Source organism: Mustelus asterias, chromosome 20 (assembly GCF_964213995.1).
Source record: "Mustelus asterias chromosome 20, sMusAst1.hap1.1, whole genome shotgun sequence".
Lineage (NCBI taxonomy): Eukaryota > Metazoa > Chordata > Chondrichthyes > Carcharhiniformes > Triakidae > Mustelus > Mustelus asterias.
This window is the reverse complement of record NC_135820.1, coordinates 59,239,072-59,254,045: the sequence shown is the minus strand read 5'-3', so window position 1 is coordinate 59,254,045 and position 14,974 is coordinate 59,239,072. Positions and strand designations below refer to the sequence as shown.

The 14,974-nt window shown below is 42.9% G+C and overlaps 1 protein-coding gene across 2 annotated transcripts in view; it reads right to left on the bottom strand.

Moving 5' to 3' along the window:
* The window catches only part of LOC144508565 (microtubule-associated protein RP/EB family member 1-like), a 60,930-nt gene extending 49,903 nt beyond the window's left edge, over positions 1-11,027 (bottom strand). Inside the window, exon 1 of one of the 2 annotated variants that reach the window (XM_078236630.1) lies at positions 10,895-11,027. The gene's annotated coding sequence lies outside the window, so the exon portion shown is untranslated. The remainder of the gene's footprint in view (positions 1-10,894) is intronic. The other variant, XM_078236629.1, reaches the window with a different exon arrangement.
* Between the last annotated feature and the right edge of the window lie 3,947 nt (positions 11,028-14,974).

Below are 14,974 nucleotides of genomic sequence, written 5' to 3'. Positions count from 1 at the left end.
CAGAATAAAACTAATTCATTAACACTTGCAGAGCCCATTTGGAGTAATAGAATGCTAAAATACACAATTATCACAAATTTACAACTCTGCACCTTAATTGCCATCTGGTCAGAATTTCCATTTAAAGTGAATCTGCCCCAGCTCGTTTCTAATCTCAAATTAAGGAACAGAAGGAGGAGGAACTTATTTAATTGTATTTATACAGAGTTCGATGTGTGTTCACAACAAATTGTATTAATATAGTACTTTATAGTAGAACATCATGGGAATTTCAATCAAACAAAAACTGAATTGAGCCGAAGGAATGGCCAAAATCTATGTTACAGTTGTATTTAAATTTTAAGGAGCATCATACAATGATTTTAAAAAGTGGCGGCAGCACAGTTTAAGGCACAGCCACCAAACGGTGAAACAAAACAAGTAGGAGGCATACAAGGTCGGAATTGGAACACACATTCTCACAATTGTTAGGTTGGAGGAGCTTTCAGAAATAGACCACAGGTGAATACAACGGTGAGAATTTTAAATTTTGAGGCTTTGTGGACCAGGAACCAACGTAGATGGGCGAGTAAGTGGGTAATGGATATATGTGGTTTGAAGCAAGTTATACGGTAGATTGCTATATGGTAATGAATGATGACAAGACACTGGCAAGAATGGTCATCTCCCAATAACATTTAGGACTATGAAACAATTTAGTGTTACAGCAATTCAATACATTTTCCTTTTGATCTCAAAAATGACCACCAAAAATGATGAGATTCTAAAGATACTGCAATATTAGAAAGGGTTGTAAAACTCCTAATCATGGAGCAGTTAGTCTCAATATTACATACAGATGAAGCTCAGGACCATTTAATAAATAGATGCCACAGTCAAAAAGCAGTTGAGGCATGACCATTATGATTTGAAATGTTCTTTCATTGAAAGCTACATGGGAATTGTATAACCTTCATGCTTGTAACACCATATAAACTAGCTGTGGTCAAGTGTTATCTTGAGAGCCACATGCAATTCAACAAACTATTCCAAAAATAGATGTCAACTCTAAGGCATTGCTGATTTGCAGCAACTGATCCCTGAGGCACCCTATAATACGCAATAATTTATGCATTTTTCAAAATCATTTGAATCCCTTGTTCCAATTACAAACTTTCTCTCAGGAAATATCTACAAGTGTATCATCTTCAAGGCTTAATGACTTCAACAACACAAGAATGAGCCATAGAGCTCAGTGAACAAATGAGTAATCAACTCACCCTGCATGGAACATTGCAGCAATCAAAACTGTATCCCTTGTACATTACCATTAACTGCCACAGAATCAGTTCCAGAATAAGGACTAACAAATTGTCATTTTCCTTTGAGATCACATCCTTTATAATTTACATATGGCACAAAAACCTTAAAATTTATTCACATGGGATTACTTTCAGCGTAGGTATCGAGACTCACTTGGAGAAGTCAACAGTGAAATGCTCGTTACAAACTGCAGAATGCTTAATCGGAGGTGGATTCTCAGCCCTTTTGAGGGTTGTTACAGATGTTAATGGAAATCATAAAATATGTGCATTTAAAGTTTATGTTTAGTATTTAGACAGATTAATTTAGCTGTTAAATGTCCTGAACTTAAGTTCAAGGTATGTAGATTTGAGATATTTATCCAATCAGTTGGAAACAAGTACAGAATACAATAAAACTCTTTCTTGGCAGTGACAAAAAATGAAAAAATAAAATATTGAGACAATTGTTAATACCACTGAATGCAATGAAAGCAGAGATTGAGCAATGATTGGATAATTGGTGGTGACAGGCAACAATTGGCAGGATCAGGCAGTTTACTGTCAAGAATAAGCCGTGCTTCTAGCGAGAGGCGAGAACAATTTGACATGTAATAAATAGGAGATCTGGGTGAAGAGAAAATGTGAACAGACCAAAGTGAACAAACACTTTGCATACAGGCATCCAACTGCAGTTTTTTCAATCGCTTCAGAACATCCGTGCAGGAGTCCCTCGGGGAGTGTCCTAGGCCCATCCATCTTCAATTGCTTCATGAATGACCTTGCTTCCATCGTACGGTCAGGAGTGGGGATGTTTGCCGAAAATTGAAGAACGTCCAACACCATTCACAACACCTCAGATATTGAAGAAGGCCGTGGATTGATTCCAGCTTTGGGTGACTGTGCCAGACAATGACCATCCCTAGCAAGAGAGTATCTAACCATCGCCCTAGGTCTAGGATTAGGCAGGCAGCGCAGGAATCTCCTGTGGCTATTCCCTTGCAAAACAGATACATCTTTTTGGATACTGTTGAGGGGAATGGCCTCTTAGGAGATAACAGCAACAGCCAAATTTGTATTACCATGGTTGGCTCTGCTGCACAGGAAAGGAGCAAAAGGAGTAGAAAGGCACAGGGGGTTCAATTGTCATAGAATCAAACAGCGAAGAGACCCTTCGGCCCATCGAGTTCGCACCGACACATTAGAAACTTATGATGAAAGTAAGGAGGTGTGGGATAGAGGGAAAGTTGGCCGATTGGATAGGTAACTGGCTATCTGATCGAAGACAGAGGGTGGTGGTGGATGGAAAATTTTCGGACTGGAGGCAGGTTACTAGCAGAGTGCCACAGGGATCAGTGCTTGGTCCTCTGCTCTTTGTGATTTTTATTAATGACTTAGAGGAGGGGGCTGAAGGTTGAATCAGCAAAATTTGCTGATGACACCAAGATTGGTGGAGTAGTGGATGAGGTGGAGGGCTGTTGTAGGCTGCAAAGAGACAGAGATAGGATGCAAAGCTGGGCTGAAAAATGGCAAATGGAGTTTAACCCTGATAAATGTGAGGTGATTCATTTTGGTAGGTCTAATTTAAATGTGGATTACACGGTCAAAGGTAGGGTTCTGAAGACTGCAGAGGAACAGAGAGATCTTGGGGTCCATATCCACAGATCTCTAAAGGTTGCCACTCAAGTGGATAGAGCTGTGAAGAAGGCCTATAGTATGTTAGCTTTTATTAACAGGGGGTTGGAGTTCAAGAGCCGTGGGGTTATGCTGCAACTGTACAGGACCTTGGTGAGACCACATTTGGAATATTGTGTGCAGTTCTGGTCACCTCACTATAAGGAGGATGTGGAAGCGCTGGAAAGAATGCAGAGGAGATTTACCAGGATGCTGCCTGGTTTGGAGGGTAGGTCTTATGAGGAAAGGTTGAGGGTGCTAGGGCTGTTCTCTCTGGAGCGGAGGAGGCTGAGGGGAGACTGAATAGAGGTTTATAAAATGATGAAGGGGATAGATAGAGTGAACGTTCAAAGACTATTTCCTCGGGTGGATGGAGCTATTGCAAGGGGGCATAACTATAGGGTTCATGGTGGGAGATATAGGAAGGATATCAGAGGTAGGTTCTTTACGCAGAGAGTGGTTGGGGTGTGGAATGGACTGCCTGCAGTGATAGTGGAGTCAGACACTTTAGGAACATTTAAGCGGTTATTGGATAGGCACATGGAGCACACCAGGATGATAGGGAGTGGGATAGCTTGATCTTGGTTTCAGATAAAGCTCGGCACAACATCGTGGGCCGAAGGGCCTGTTCTGTGCTGTACTGTTCTATGTTCTAAACACCTGAACTCCCACTTACGCCCATCTGCCAGCACTTGACCCATAGTACTGAATATGATGTGCCAAGTGCTCATCCAGGTACTTTTTAAAGGACGTGAGGCAACCTGCCTCTACGACTCTCCCAGGCAGCACATTCCAGACCATCGCCACCCTCTGGGTAAAAATGTTTTTCCCTCCCATCCCCCCACCTTGAATCTATGTTACCTCGTGACTGATCCTTCAACTAAGGGGAACAACTGTTCGCTATCCAGTCTGTCCAAGTCCCTCAATCTTGTCCACCTCGATCAGGTTGCCCCTCAGCCTTCTCTGCTCCAACGAAAACAACCCAAGCCTACACCACTCTTCGTAAATTTAATGTTCCACACAAGGCAACATCCTGATGAATATCCTCTGCACCCCCTCCAGTGCAATCACATCCTTCTGATAATGTGGTGACCAGAACTGCACACAGTACTTTATCTGTGGCCTCACCAAAGTTCTATACAACTCCAACATGAATCCCCTGCTTTTGTACTCTATGCCTTGATTGATAAAGGCAAGTGTCCCATATGCCCTTTTCACCACCCTACTGACATGCCCTTCCACTTTCAGAGATCTGTGGACAAACACGCTAAGGTCCCCCTAGTGTCCTGCCATTCATTGAGTACTACTTTCTTGTCAAATCATTCCTTCCAAAGTGCATCACCTCACACTTTTCAGGGTTAAATTCCATCTGCCACTTATCTGCCCATTCCATCTATATCTTCTTGTAGTCCAAGACACTCCGCCTCACTGTTAACTGTCATCCGCAAACTTATTAATCTTACCCCCTACATAGTCATCAATGTCATTGATGTAATTGACGAATAATAGGGGGCCCAACACAGATCCCTGTGGTATGCCACTGGACACTGGCTTCCAGTCGCTAAAGCAGCCTCCTGTCATCACTCTCCTACAACTGAACCAAGTTTGAATCCACTTTACCAAATTACCCTGTATCCCATGTGAATTTACCTTCTTTACAAGTCTCCTATGTGGGACCTTGTCAAAGGCTTTGCTGAAATCCATATAAACTAAACCCTTAAATAGCAGAACCACATTAGCTGTTCTCCAGTCGTCTCGCACCTCCTCCATGGCAGAGGGGAATTGAAAATTGTGAGGGGAACAGATAGAAGTTTTTATGTCTGCAAAAGAGACTCCAGGATGGTATGTTGCCTCCTTGGTGCTAGGTTCGGATATCTTAGAGCGGTTGCAGAACATTCTAAAGGGGGAGGGTGAATAGCCAGTTGTTACAGTACACATTGGTACAAATGGCACAGGTTTAAAAAAAAGTATGAGGTCCTAAAATCAGAATATGGGGAGCTAGGAAGCATGTTCGAAAAGTAGGACCTCAAAGGTAGTTATCTCAGGATTACTACCAGTGCCACGTCAGAGTAGAAACAGCAAATTATCTAGGATGGATACGTGATTGAAAATATGGTGCGAGGCGCTGGGTTTCAGATTTCTGGAGCATCGGGACCAGTTCTGTGGGAGGTGGGACCTGTACAAACTAGACAGGTGACACCTGGGCAGGAATGGGACTGATTGGCAATGGCAGGCATTCAAGAAATGAATGGGTGATCAAAAGTTGTTTATTCCTCTTTGGCACAAGAGTGGAAAGGGAACTGTAGCCAAACCATAGCTTCCAAGGGAAATTAGAGATAGTAAAAGAAGAATCATAAAATCCCTACAGTGCAGAAGGAGGCCATTCGGCCCATCAAGTCTGCATCGACCCTCCAACCGAGCATCTTAAGACACTTAAGGGGCAACTCAGCACAGCCAATCCACCTAACCTGCACATTTTGGGAGGAAATGGGAGCACCTGGAGGAAACCTGTGCAGACTCAAGGAGAACATGCAAACTCCACACTGTCACCCAAGGCTGGAATTGAACCAAGGTCCCTCGTGCTGTGTGGCAGCAGTGCTGACCACTGTGCCAGCGTGCTGCCAAGAAGCATACAAACGGCATGAAGAAGCAATAGATCTGGGGATTGGGAGTAGTTTAAAATTCAGCAAAGATGGACCAAGGGACGAATTAAAAAGGGGAAATAGAGCATGATAAGCTAGTGGGGAACATTAAAACTGACTGTTAAAAGTTTTTACAAGTATGTAAAAGAGATTGACAAAGACAAATGTAGGCCCCTTTCAGTCAGAAACTGGAGAATTCTTAATGGGGAACAAAGAAATAGTTGAGGAACTAAATTTGTATTTTGCTTGTCTTCACAAAAGACGACATGAATAATGTACTGGGAGTTCTGAGAAACACAAGTTTTAGTGAGGAGCTGAAGGAAATCAGTAGTAGAGAAATGGTTCTGGGAAATTAATGGGATTCAAGGCGATAAATCTCCAGGGCCTGATAATCTTCATCCCAGATCACTTAAGGAAGTGGCCCTAGAAATAATAGATCCATTGGTGGTCATTTTCTAAAATTCTTTGGATTCTGGAATAGTTCCTACAGATTGGACGGTAACTAATTTATGCCTGCTATACAAAAAGGGAGGTAGAGAGAAAACAGGGGAACTATGGACCATTGAGCCTGTCAGTAGTAGGGAAGTTGCTAGCATCTATTATCAAAGATTTCATTGCACAGCAGTTGGAAAGCTGTGGTATAATCAGACAAAGTCAAATGGACTTACGAAAGGGAATCATGCTTTACAAATCTACTGGAATTCATTGAGGGTGCAGCTAATAAAGTTGACCAGGGAGAACTGGATGTGGTTTATTTAGACTTTCAGAAGGCTTTCAACAAGGTCCCACATTGCAGATTACTAAGTTAAAGCGCATGAAATTGCGGGTAGTGTCTTGAGTTATATAGAAAGCTAGTTAGGAGACAGGAAACAAAGAACTGCAATAAATGGGTCTTTTTCCAATTGGCAGGCAGGGACTAGTGGAGTACCCCAGAGATCTGTTAGGAACCCAACTTTACATCTGAGCATGCAGGTACAGTAGACAGTAAAGGAGGTAAATGGTATGTTGGTCTTCATAGTGAGAGACGAGTTTAGGAATAGGGATGTTTAAGCTTGTGTGGCTTTTGCTACCAAATAAACCTGTTGGACTTTAACCTGGTATTGTTAAACTTCTTATTGCAATTGTACAGGGTGTCGGTGAGGCAACACCTAGATTATTGTGTGCAGTTTTGTGGTCCTCATCTGAGGAAGGATGTTCTTGCTATAGAGGGAGTGCAAAGGTTTACCACACTGATTCCTGAAATGGCAGGGCTGTCATCTGAAGAGAGACTAAGTCAGTTAGGATTCATTGGAGTTTAGAAGAATAAGAGGGGATCTCAAAGAAACTTATAAAATTCTAACAGGATTAGCTAGGTTAGATTCAGAAAGTATGTAACCGATGGTGGAGGAGTACACAAGTAGGGGGCACAGTTTGAGGATAAGGGGTAAACCTTTTAGGGCTGAGGTGAGAAGACATTTCTTCACCCAGAGTGGTGAATCTGTGGAATTCATGACCACAAAGTAGTTGAGGACAAAACATTGTGTGATTTCAAGAAAGTATTAGATATAGCTCTTGGGACTAAAGGGATATAGGAGGGAAGGCTGGATCAGAGTATTAAACTTGATGATCAGCCATGATCATAATAAATGGCAGAGCAGGCTCAAAGGCCGAATAGCCCACTCCTATTTTCTATGTTTACCATGTAATTCACATGGCATTACTGTCACGAAATTCCCCCACTATCAACATACTGCGTGTTACCACTGATTAGCAACTCAGTTGAACTAGCTAAATATACCGTAGTTACAAGAGCAGGTCAGAGGGTAGGAATTCTGCTGCGAATAACTCACCTCCTGACTCCACAAAGCCTGTCCACATTTTACAAGGCACAAGTCAGAAATGTGATGGAATACTCTCCACTTTCCTGGATGAGTGCCGCACCAACTAAACTAACAAAGCTTGACACCATCCAGGATAGGCACTCCTTCCATAAACATTTACTCCCTCCATCACCAATGCACAGTTGCAGATTTACAAGATGCATTGTAAGGACATACCAAAGCTCCTTAAACAGCACCTTCCAAATACACAACCACTACCATTAGAAGGACAAGTGCAGCAGATGCATGGGAACACCATCACCTGCACGTTTCCCTCCAAGTCATTCACCGTCGTGACTTGAAACTATATCACCATTCCTTCATTGCCGCTGGGTCAAAATTCCAGAACTCCCTCCCTAACAGCACCACGGATGTACCTACACCACAAGAACTGCAGTGGTTCAAGAAGGCAGCTCACTACCACATTCTCAAGGCCAATTAGGGATGGGCAATGAGTTTGACTTTGCCGGCAAAGCGCACATCCCTTGAACGAATAAAAAAAAACCTGCCACTCCAGAAGACTGGGGAACTGTTACCAGAAGTTCCTTGTAATGCAAACAGATTAGAAAAAAAGGCCACTCAGATCACCCAGTCCATGCATTGATTTTCTCTTTCTAGACCAAGCTTAATTCCCCTACTAGACTAGATGTTAAGACAAACAGCTAAAAACAAAAGGGAGGTAGTGAAGAGGTAGAGCTGTGCATCATCCACGTAGACATGGACATGAACAGAATGGGGACGGGAATCCAGGATGGATCCTTTAGGATTCCAAAAGATGTAGAAACTCATTGCTAGAGATGTTCTAACCGTAACTGAATTAGTAACAATGAAACCTAGCAAGGCTATTCCGTCACAACTAGCAATGGAGGATTGTATAGACAACTGAGTCACGGCTGCGGAACAGTTGGAGGAATGTCAAACACACAGCACCGAAGGAGGTGATCGGTCACATATCCCTCCATATTCCGCCAAGTCCTACAAATATTTTCCTGCTGAATTATATAAGCAATTCACTTTGGAAGTTACTGAATCTGCTCCTACCAACTTTTAGATAGAGTATAAAATAACTCTCTCTTACAAAGGAAAAAAATTGGCCACAATAACAAGATGTCGTTGACTGTAGGATTTGTGGCAAAGTTATTCTCCACGATAGTCCTAATCAGGGAAATAAAACTAGAATTACTCTGGAGTTGCTGGAAACAGTAAATAACTTGAATATCATCTATATGAACAATATAACTGGGCTAGGTGGCATTCAACTAGCTGAAGGGTGCTCAAAGCCTGGCACTGTCACTAGCAGAAATACTGGCATTGTTTGATAAGGGATGGAGCAGGCAGCTATGCAGTATCGACCATCAGTGAAATAAATAGTTTAAGGGCATGCACATGATATTCTGGCATAATGATCTGAAAGCAAAAACACCTGACACTGAAAATTATAACCTCAGAATTTTTTCATTAAAAGGCAGTTTTTAATGAAAATTTATCATAGAATCCCTACAGTGCAGAAGAAGGCCATTCAGCCCAGAGCCTGCAACCAAGCCCCATAACTCCACATATTTACCCTATTAATCCCCCTAATCTATGCATCCCAGGACATTAAGGGGCAATTTAGCATGGCCAATGCACCTAACCTCACATCTTTGAACCGTGGGAGGAAACCGGAGGGAACCCAAGCAGACACGGGGAAAACTTGCAGACAGTGACCCAAGTCAGGAATTGAACCCAGGTCACTGATGCTATGAGGCAGCAGTGCTACCCACTGTGCCGCCCTGTATCCTATAATACCATTTTGTAAAATTAGTCTCAAATTAAATGGCAACTTTCATGTTACAATAAATTACATCCCAAAATGCATGAGGAAATGTATCTTCAAGTTGAAATAAATCAAGCATCTTAACATCCTTTTGATGCGACAACTTGGCATTTGTATAGTCTTTAATCCAATAAAATGTCAAGCCAAATACATATTTTATACTCCTATCTCTCAAGTCACACAATTTTGATACATGGGAAATAAAAATCTTAGCATGCTATCTAACATCTCTGCATACATGCAGCCTGTAATTTTTCACTATTTTGAATAATTGACATCAAATTAGGACTTAATTGGAAGGTCTGTTAACCCATTCCTGACAACCCAAGCCGGGGATCGAACCCGGGTCCCTGGCGCTGTGAGGCAGTCTCGTGCTAACCACTGTGCCACCGGGTTTTACCTAACTAGCCCTTACTCCACAACATTGATGGTACAAAAATACAATACATTTTAATGCAGTCTGTCAGCATTTCAAACGTATTTTATTTGGGGCTGAATTTCTAAATTTGTTGCCACTTTCAGTATTTCAAACATACTTTATTTGGTTCTCAATTTCTAGATTTGTATTTTGACATAGAGCAAGATCGAAATTTAAATCCGGCTTCGGCCACAGGTTACCATGAGCAATAAGGGCCAGCACATTGCTTACAAGTCGTTCGCACGAATCAAATAAAAGGCTGGGAAAATTTGCTTAATAAAAAAGGTGTTTTTTAAAAAAAAAGTACAAAGAAACCTAGGATGGCCAGAGCAGAGAGGGTTTAAGGGAGCGCCATGTTAGCCATGTGCATCAGGACATTGCAACATTCGCAGCTCCAGGGGGAAAGGGGAGGAGGAGGGGGGGCGGGAACCAAACCAGGGGCGGTGATTGACGTCCCGGGCGGCCAATGGGAGCCGCGGCGCCCGGGGCGCAGGCGGGGAAGGGCACAGCGGGGACAGTATTGAGCAGACGGATCCAGCCGTCTGGTAACACAAGCGGCGCCCTATCTGACAGGTCACCACACACACACACACAAAAAGGGAAGGAAAGTACGCGAAGACATTAGATTTTTAAAAAATCGCTTGACCCTAAAATGCCGTCGAGTCCCCAAACTATTTAACCTTAAACAGCAAGGAGTTAACACCTGGGGAAAGATGTGAAGCTTGATTTTGCGACAAGATTTCCATCTTAAAAAAAAACCCTGAAGCAATAAAGGTGAATAAAATTCTGACAAAAAAAGGAGTACATTTACTGAAGAAATTAGTTTTAAAGGAGTTGTTTCTTTTTTTTCCAAAAAGAGAAAAAAGACCCGACAAGCTTTTATCTCCCCAACACTGAAAATCAGACTAAAAGACAAAAGAAAGAAGGGCCCGACCACCTCAGTCAGTGCCAAGATAAACGCTCACACCCGACGCCGGACAAACCCAACCCATCAAGAAAAAATTTCAGTCCATCGCCAATGCGCTCCGCCGTTCACAGAGGAGGCAGATCGCCTTCCCCCTCCTCCTCCCCTTCCCAGCCGAGTGGCGGCCAAAAGCATTTTTCTTCCCCCCCCCCCCCCCATCTCACCCTAAATAACATCTTATTAACCGGCCAGTCAACAAATATTGAAGAAAGGGGACACCAAAAAAAAAATGTTCACTTGCCGGCCGCTCCTCCTCGAGATCGTTCGCACCGCGCTCTCTCTCCCTCCTCCCTCTCTCTCTCTTCCTTCCTTTTCGCACCGACCGGATCCGACGCTCAGACTCCTTCGAACGTGAAAGCCGCTAATTCAAAGCCGCGCAGCGGCGGACCGCCCGACGTACGGCACGCCGTACGGATTGGTCAAAAGACCTCCTCCTCCTCATTCCGTACGAGATCCGTCACCACGTCGGACGCATTCCGTACACGTCCCCCCGCGTGACGTCACACGCATTCCGTACGCGGCCCCCGCGTGACGTCACACGCATTCCGTACGCGTCCCCCGCGTGACATCACGCGCATTCCTCACGACGTCAGACGCCGGGTGAGCTGCCCGTTGCTAAGGTGGTTGCTCGCTCCCATCGCGGCGCCTGGCGGGGAAGGAGCCTCTTTTCTTTCACCAAACCCCCTCCATCCCCCTGCCTTACCAATAGGGCAACACACAGACATCGTACGGCAGCAGCGAAAAAGGCCGTTTGGTCTGACTTGTTTATTTATTCGTGGGACATGGACGTTGGCTGGCTGGCCAGCATTTATTACCCATCTCTAGTTGCCCTTATTCAGAGAGCAGTTCGAGAGTCAGCCGCATTGTTGTGGCTCTGGAGTCATATGTAGGCCAGACCAGGTAAGGGACGGCAGGTTTCCTTCCCGAAAGAACATTCATGAACTGGATGGGTTTTTCGGACAATGGTTTCATGGTCATCAGTAGATTCTTAATTCCAGATATTTTTTATTGAATTCAAATTCCACCAACTGCCATTGTGGGATTCGAATCCGGGACCCCCAGAACATTAAGTTTAAGTTTTTTTTTAGTGTCACAAGTAGGCTTACATTAAGATAAATGCAAAATAGTGTGTATGCTGGAATCTGAAACAGAAAAATGTTGGAAAATCTCAGCAGGTCTGACAGCATCGGCTCTGACAAAGGGTCATCTAGACTCGAAACGTTGGCTCTACTCTCTATCGTAAGAGTTTTAACAACACCAGGTTAAAGTCCAACAGGTTTATTTGGTAGCAAATACCATTAGCTTATAAACCTGTTGGACTTTAACCTGGTGTTGTTAAAACTCTTACTGTGTTCACCCCAGTCCAACGCCGGCATCTCCACATCATGTCTACTCTCTATCCACAGATGCTGTCAGACTTGCTGAGATTTTCCAGCATTTTTCTGTAGTTGTTGTAGGTTTACATTAACACTGCAATGAAGTTACTGTGAAAATCCCCTAGTTTCTGGACTAATAGTCTAGTGATAACACCACTAGGCCATTACCAACTGTTTTGTCTGTGGCTAGCTAGAAGTAGAACCAGCTAGCCTAAATTTAAAAAGAAGAGACACAACAGGTCTGGTAGCACCTGTGGAGAGAGAAACAGCGTCAACGTTTCCATTCCAATATGACTCTTTGGATTCAGCCTAATCATATTTACCAGCATTTGATCTGGATAGACCCTGTGCCCTTTCAAGATTATTTCCCATTTTTAAATTCAAGTTCTTTTTAAAATTCTGCTTCTACTCCACTTTCAGGCTGTGAGTTTCCTCATCACCTTCTCCGGATGAAAAAATTATCCTCGCCTCCCCGCTAATCGTTCATCCATTTACTTTAAATCAATGCCGCTTGGTTATTTGTCTTTCTACTATAATGGAAATAGAATGGGTAGGAAGGACATATCTCAGCCCCTCACAATTTTATGCATCTCAATTAAGTCTCCCCTCAGCAAAGAAAGAACTCCACCTATCTAAACTAAAAATACAAAATGTTGGAAATGCTCAGCTGGTCTTGAAGCATCTGTGGAGAGAGAAAGTGTTAACTTTTCAGGTCAATGACCTTCCAGGTGACAGAAGGCTATCCAATCTTTGCTCATAGCTAAAACTCTCCATTCCTGGAAATATCTTCATAAGATTCCTCTGTACCTTCTTTGGTGTGATTACACCCTTCCATAATGCAGTAATCAGATTGTATGCAGTACTAAACATCCTAAACACTGGTGCCCCATAGGCTGTGTCTTCAGCCCCTTTCTATACTCCTTATACACCTCTGACTGTGGCCAAATTCCCCTCCAACTTGATTTTCAGGTTTGCTGATGACACTACCGTAGTGGTTCGGATCTCAAACATTGATGAGACAGAGTACACAAAAGCAATAGAGAATCTGGTGAATTGGTGTGACGACAATAATCTCTCCCTCAATGTCTACAAAACGAAGGAGATAGTCATCGACTTCAGGAAACGTGGCAGAGTACGTACCCCTGTCTACATCAATGGGGATGAAGTCGAAATGGTTGAGAGCTTCATGTTTTTATGTGTCCAGATCACCAACAACCTGTCCTGGTTCACCCATGCTGACACTATAGTTAAGAAAGCCAACCAATACCTCTACTTTCTCAGAAGACTAAGGAAATTTGGCATGTCAGCTACGACTCACCAACTTTTACAGATGCACCATAGAAACCATTCATTCTGGTTATATCACAGCGTGGTATGGCTCCTGTTCAGTCCAAGACCACAAGAAACTACAAAGGGTCGTGAATGAAGCCCAGTCCATCATGCAAACCATCCTCTCATCCATTGACTCTGTCGACACTTCCTGCTGCCTCGGCAAAGCACCCAGCATAGTTAAGGACCCCACGCAGCCTGGACATATTCTCTTCAACCTTATTCCGTCAGGAAAAAGATACAAAAGTTTGAGGTCACGTACCAACCAACTCAAGAACAGCTTCTTCCCTGCTGCCATCAGACTTTTGAAAGGACCTACCTCGCACTAAGTTGATCTTTTTTTACACCCTAGCAATGACTGTAACACTACATTCTGCACTCTCTTCTTTCCTTCTTTATGAACGGTATGCTTTCTCTGTATAGCATGCAAGAAACAATGCTTTCCACTGTATACTAATACATGTGACAATAATAAATCAAATCAAATCATGGTACACATCTGTACCAACGGCATAGGGGAAAAAAAGATGGGTCTTAAAAGCCGAATATAGGGAATTAGGAAGGAAGTTGAAAAGTAGGACCTCAAAGGTAGTGATTTCAGGATAACTACCAGTGCAATGTGCTTCTCAGAGTTAAATATACCAGTATATATCCAATGAATATGTGGCTGGAAAGATGGTACAAAGGGGAGGGTTTCAGTTTCCTGGGACATTGCGACCAATTCTGGGGAGGTAGGACCAGTACAAACTGGATAGGTTACACCTGGGCACTTCTGGGACTGAGTATTTGCTAGTGTGGTTGGAGAGGGTTTAAACTAGAATAGCAGGGGGATGGGAACCTGAAGGACAGTAATAAAAGAACAGTAAAATTCAAAAACTGTAGGCAGGGTAATCAAGAATGAGGCAAATAGGGAGAATAGTACAAAGAAAAGTTAGGATTATTAAGAATGGCAAAAAAGGCAAGCCTGAAGGCTTTGTATCTTAATGCACAAAGCATTAGGACTAATGTAAACGAACTGAAGGCACAAATTGAGGTAAATGGATATGATCTCATAACCATTCCTGAGACATATGTAAAAGGAGAACAAAACTGAGAACTTAATGTACGGAGTGATTTGAACTTTCAGAAATACAGGAAGGAAGGAAAAAGTGGTGGGGTAATAAGAAATGAAATGAAATAAGATGTGAGCGATGATCTAGGCTCGAATGATGCAGAATGCATTTGGATGGAGGTAATAAACAACAAGTGAAAAAAGACATTGGGTAGGAGTAGTGTATAGACCTCCAAACAGTAGCTACACTAGAGGAAAGGGTATAAATCAACAAATAATAGGAGCATGTAAAAGGAATAGACCAATAATTATGCGTGACTTTCATCTTTCCATTGATTGGGTTAATCAAGTTGGAAAGGATAGGTACGACAACAAATTCATAGAGTGTATTAGGGATATTTTCCTTGAGCAATATGTCATGGAGCCAGCCAAGGAACAGGCTATCTTGGATCTGATAATGAGGCAGAATTAATAGAATAAAAGATCCCCTAGGAATTGGTGATTATAACATGATAGAATTTAATATTCAGTTTGAGAGTGAGAAACTTGGGTCAGAAACAACTGT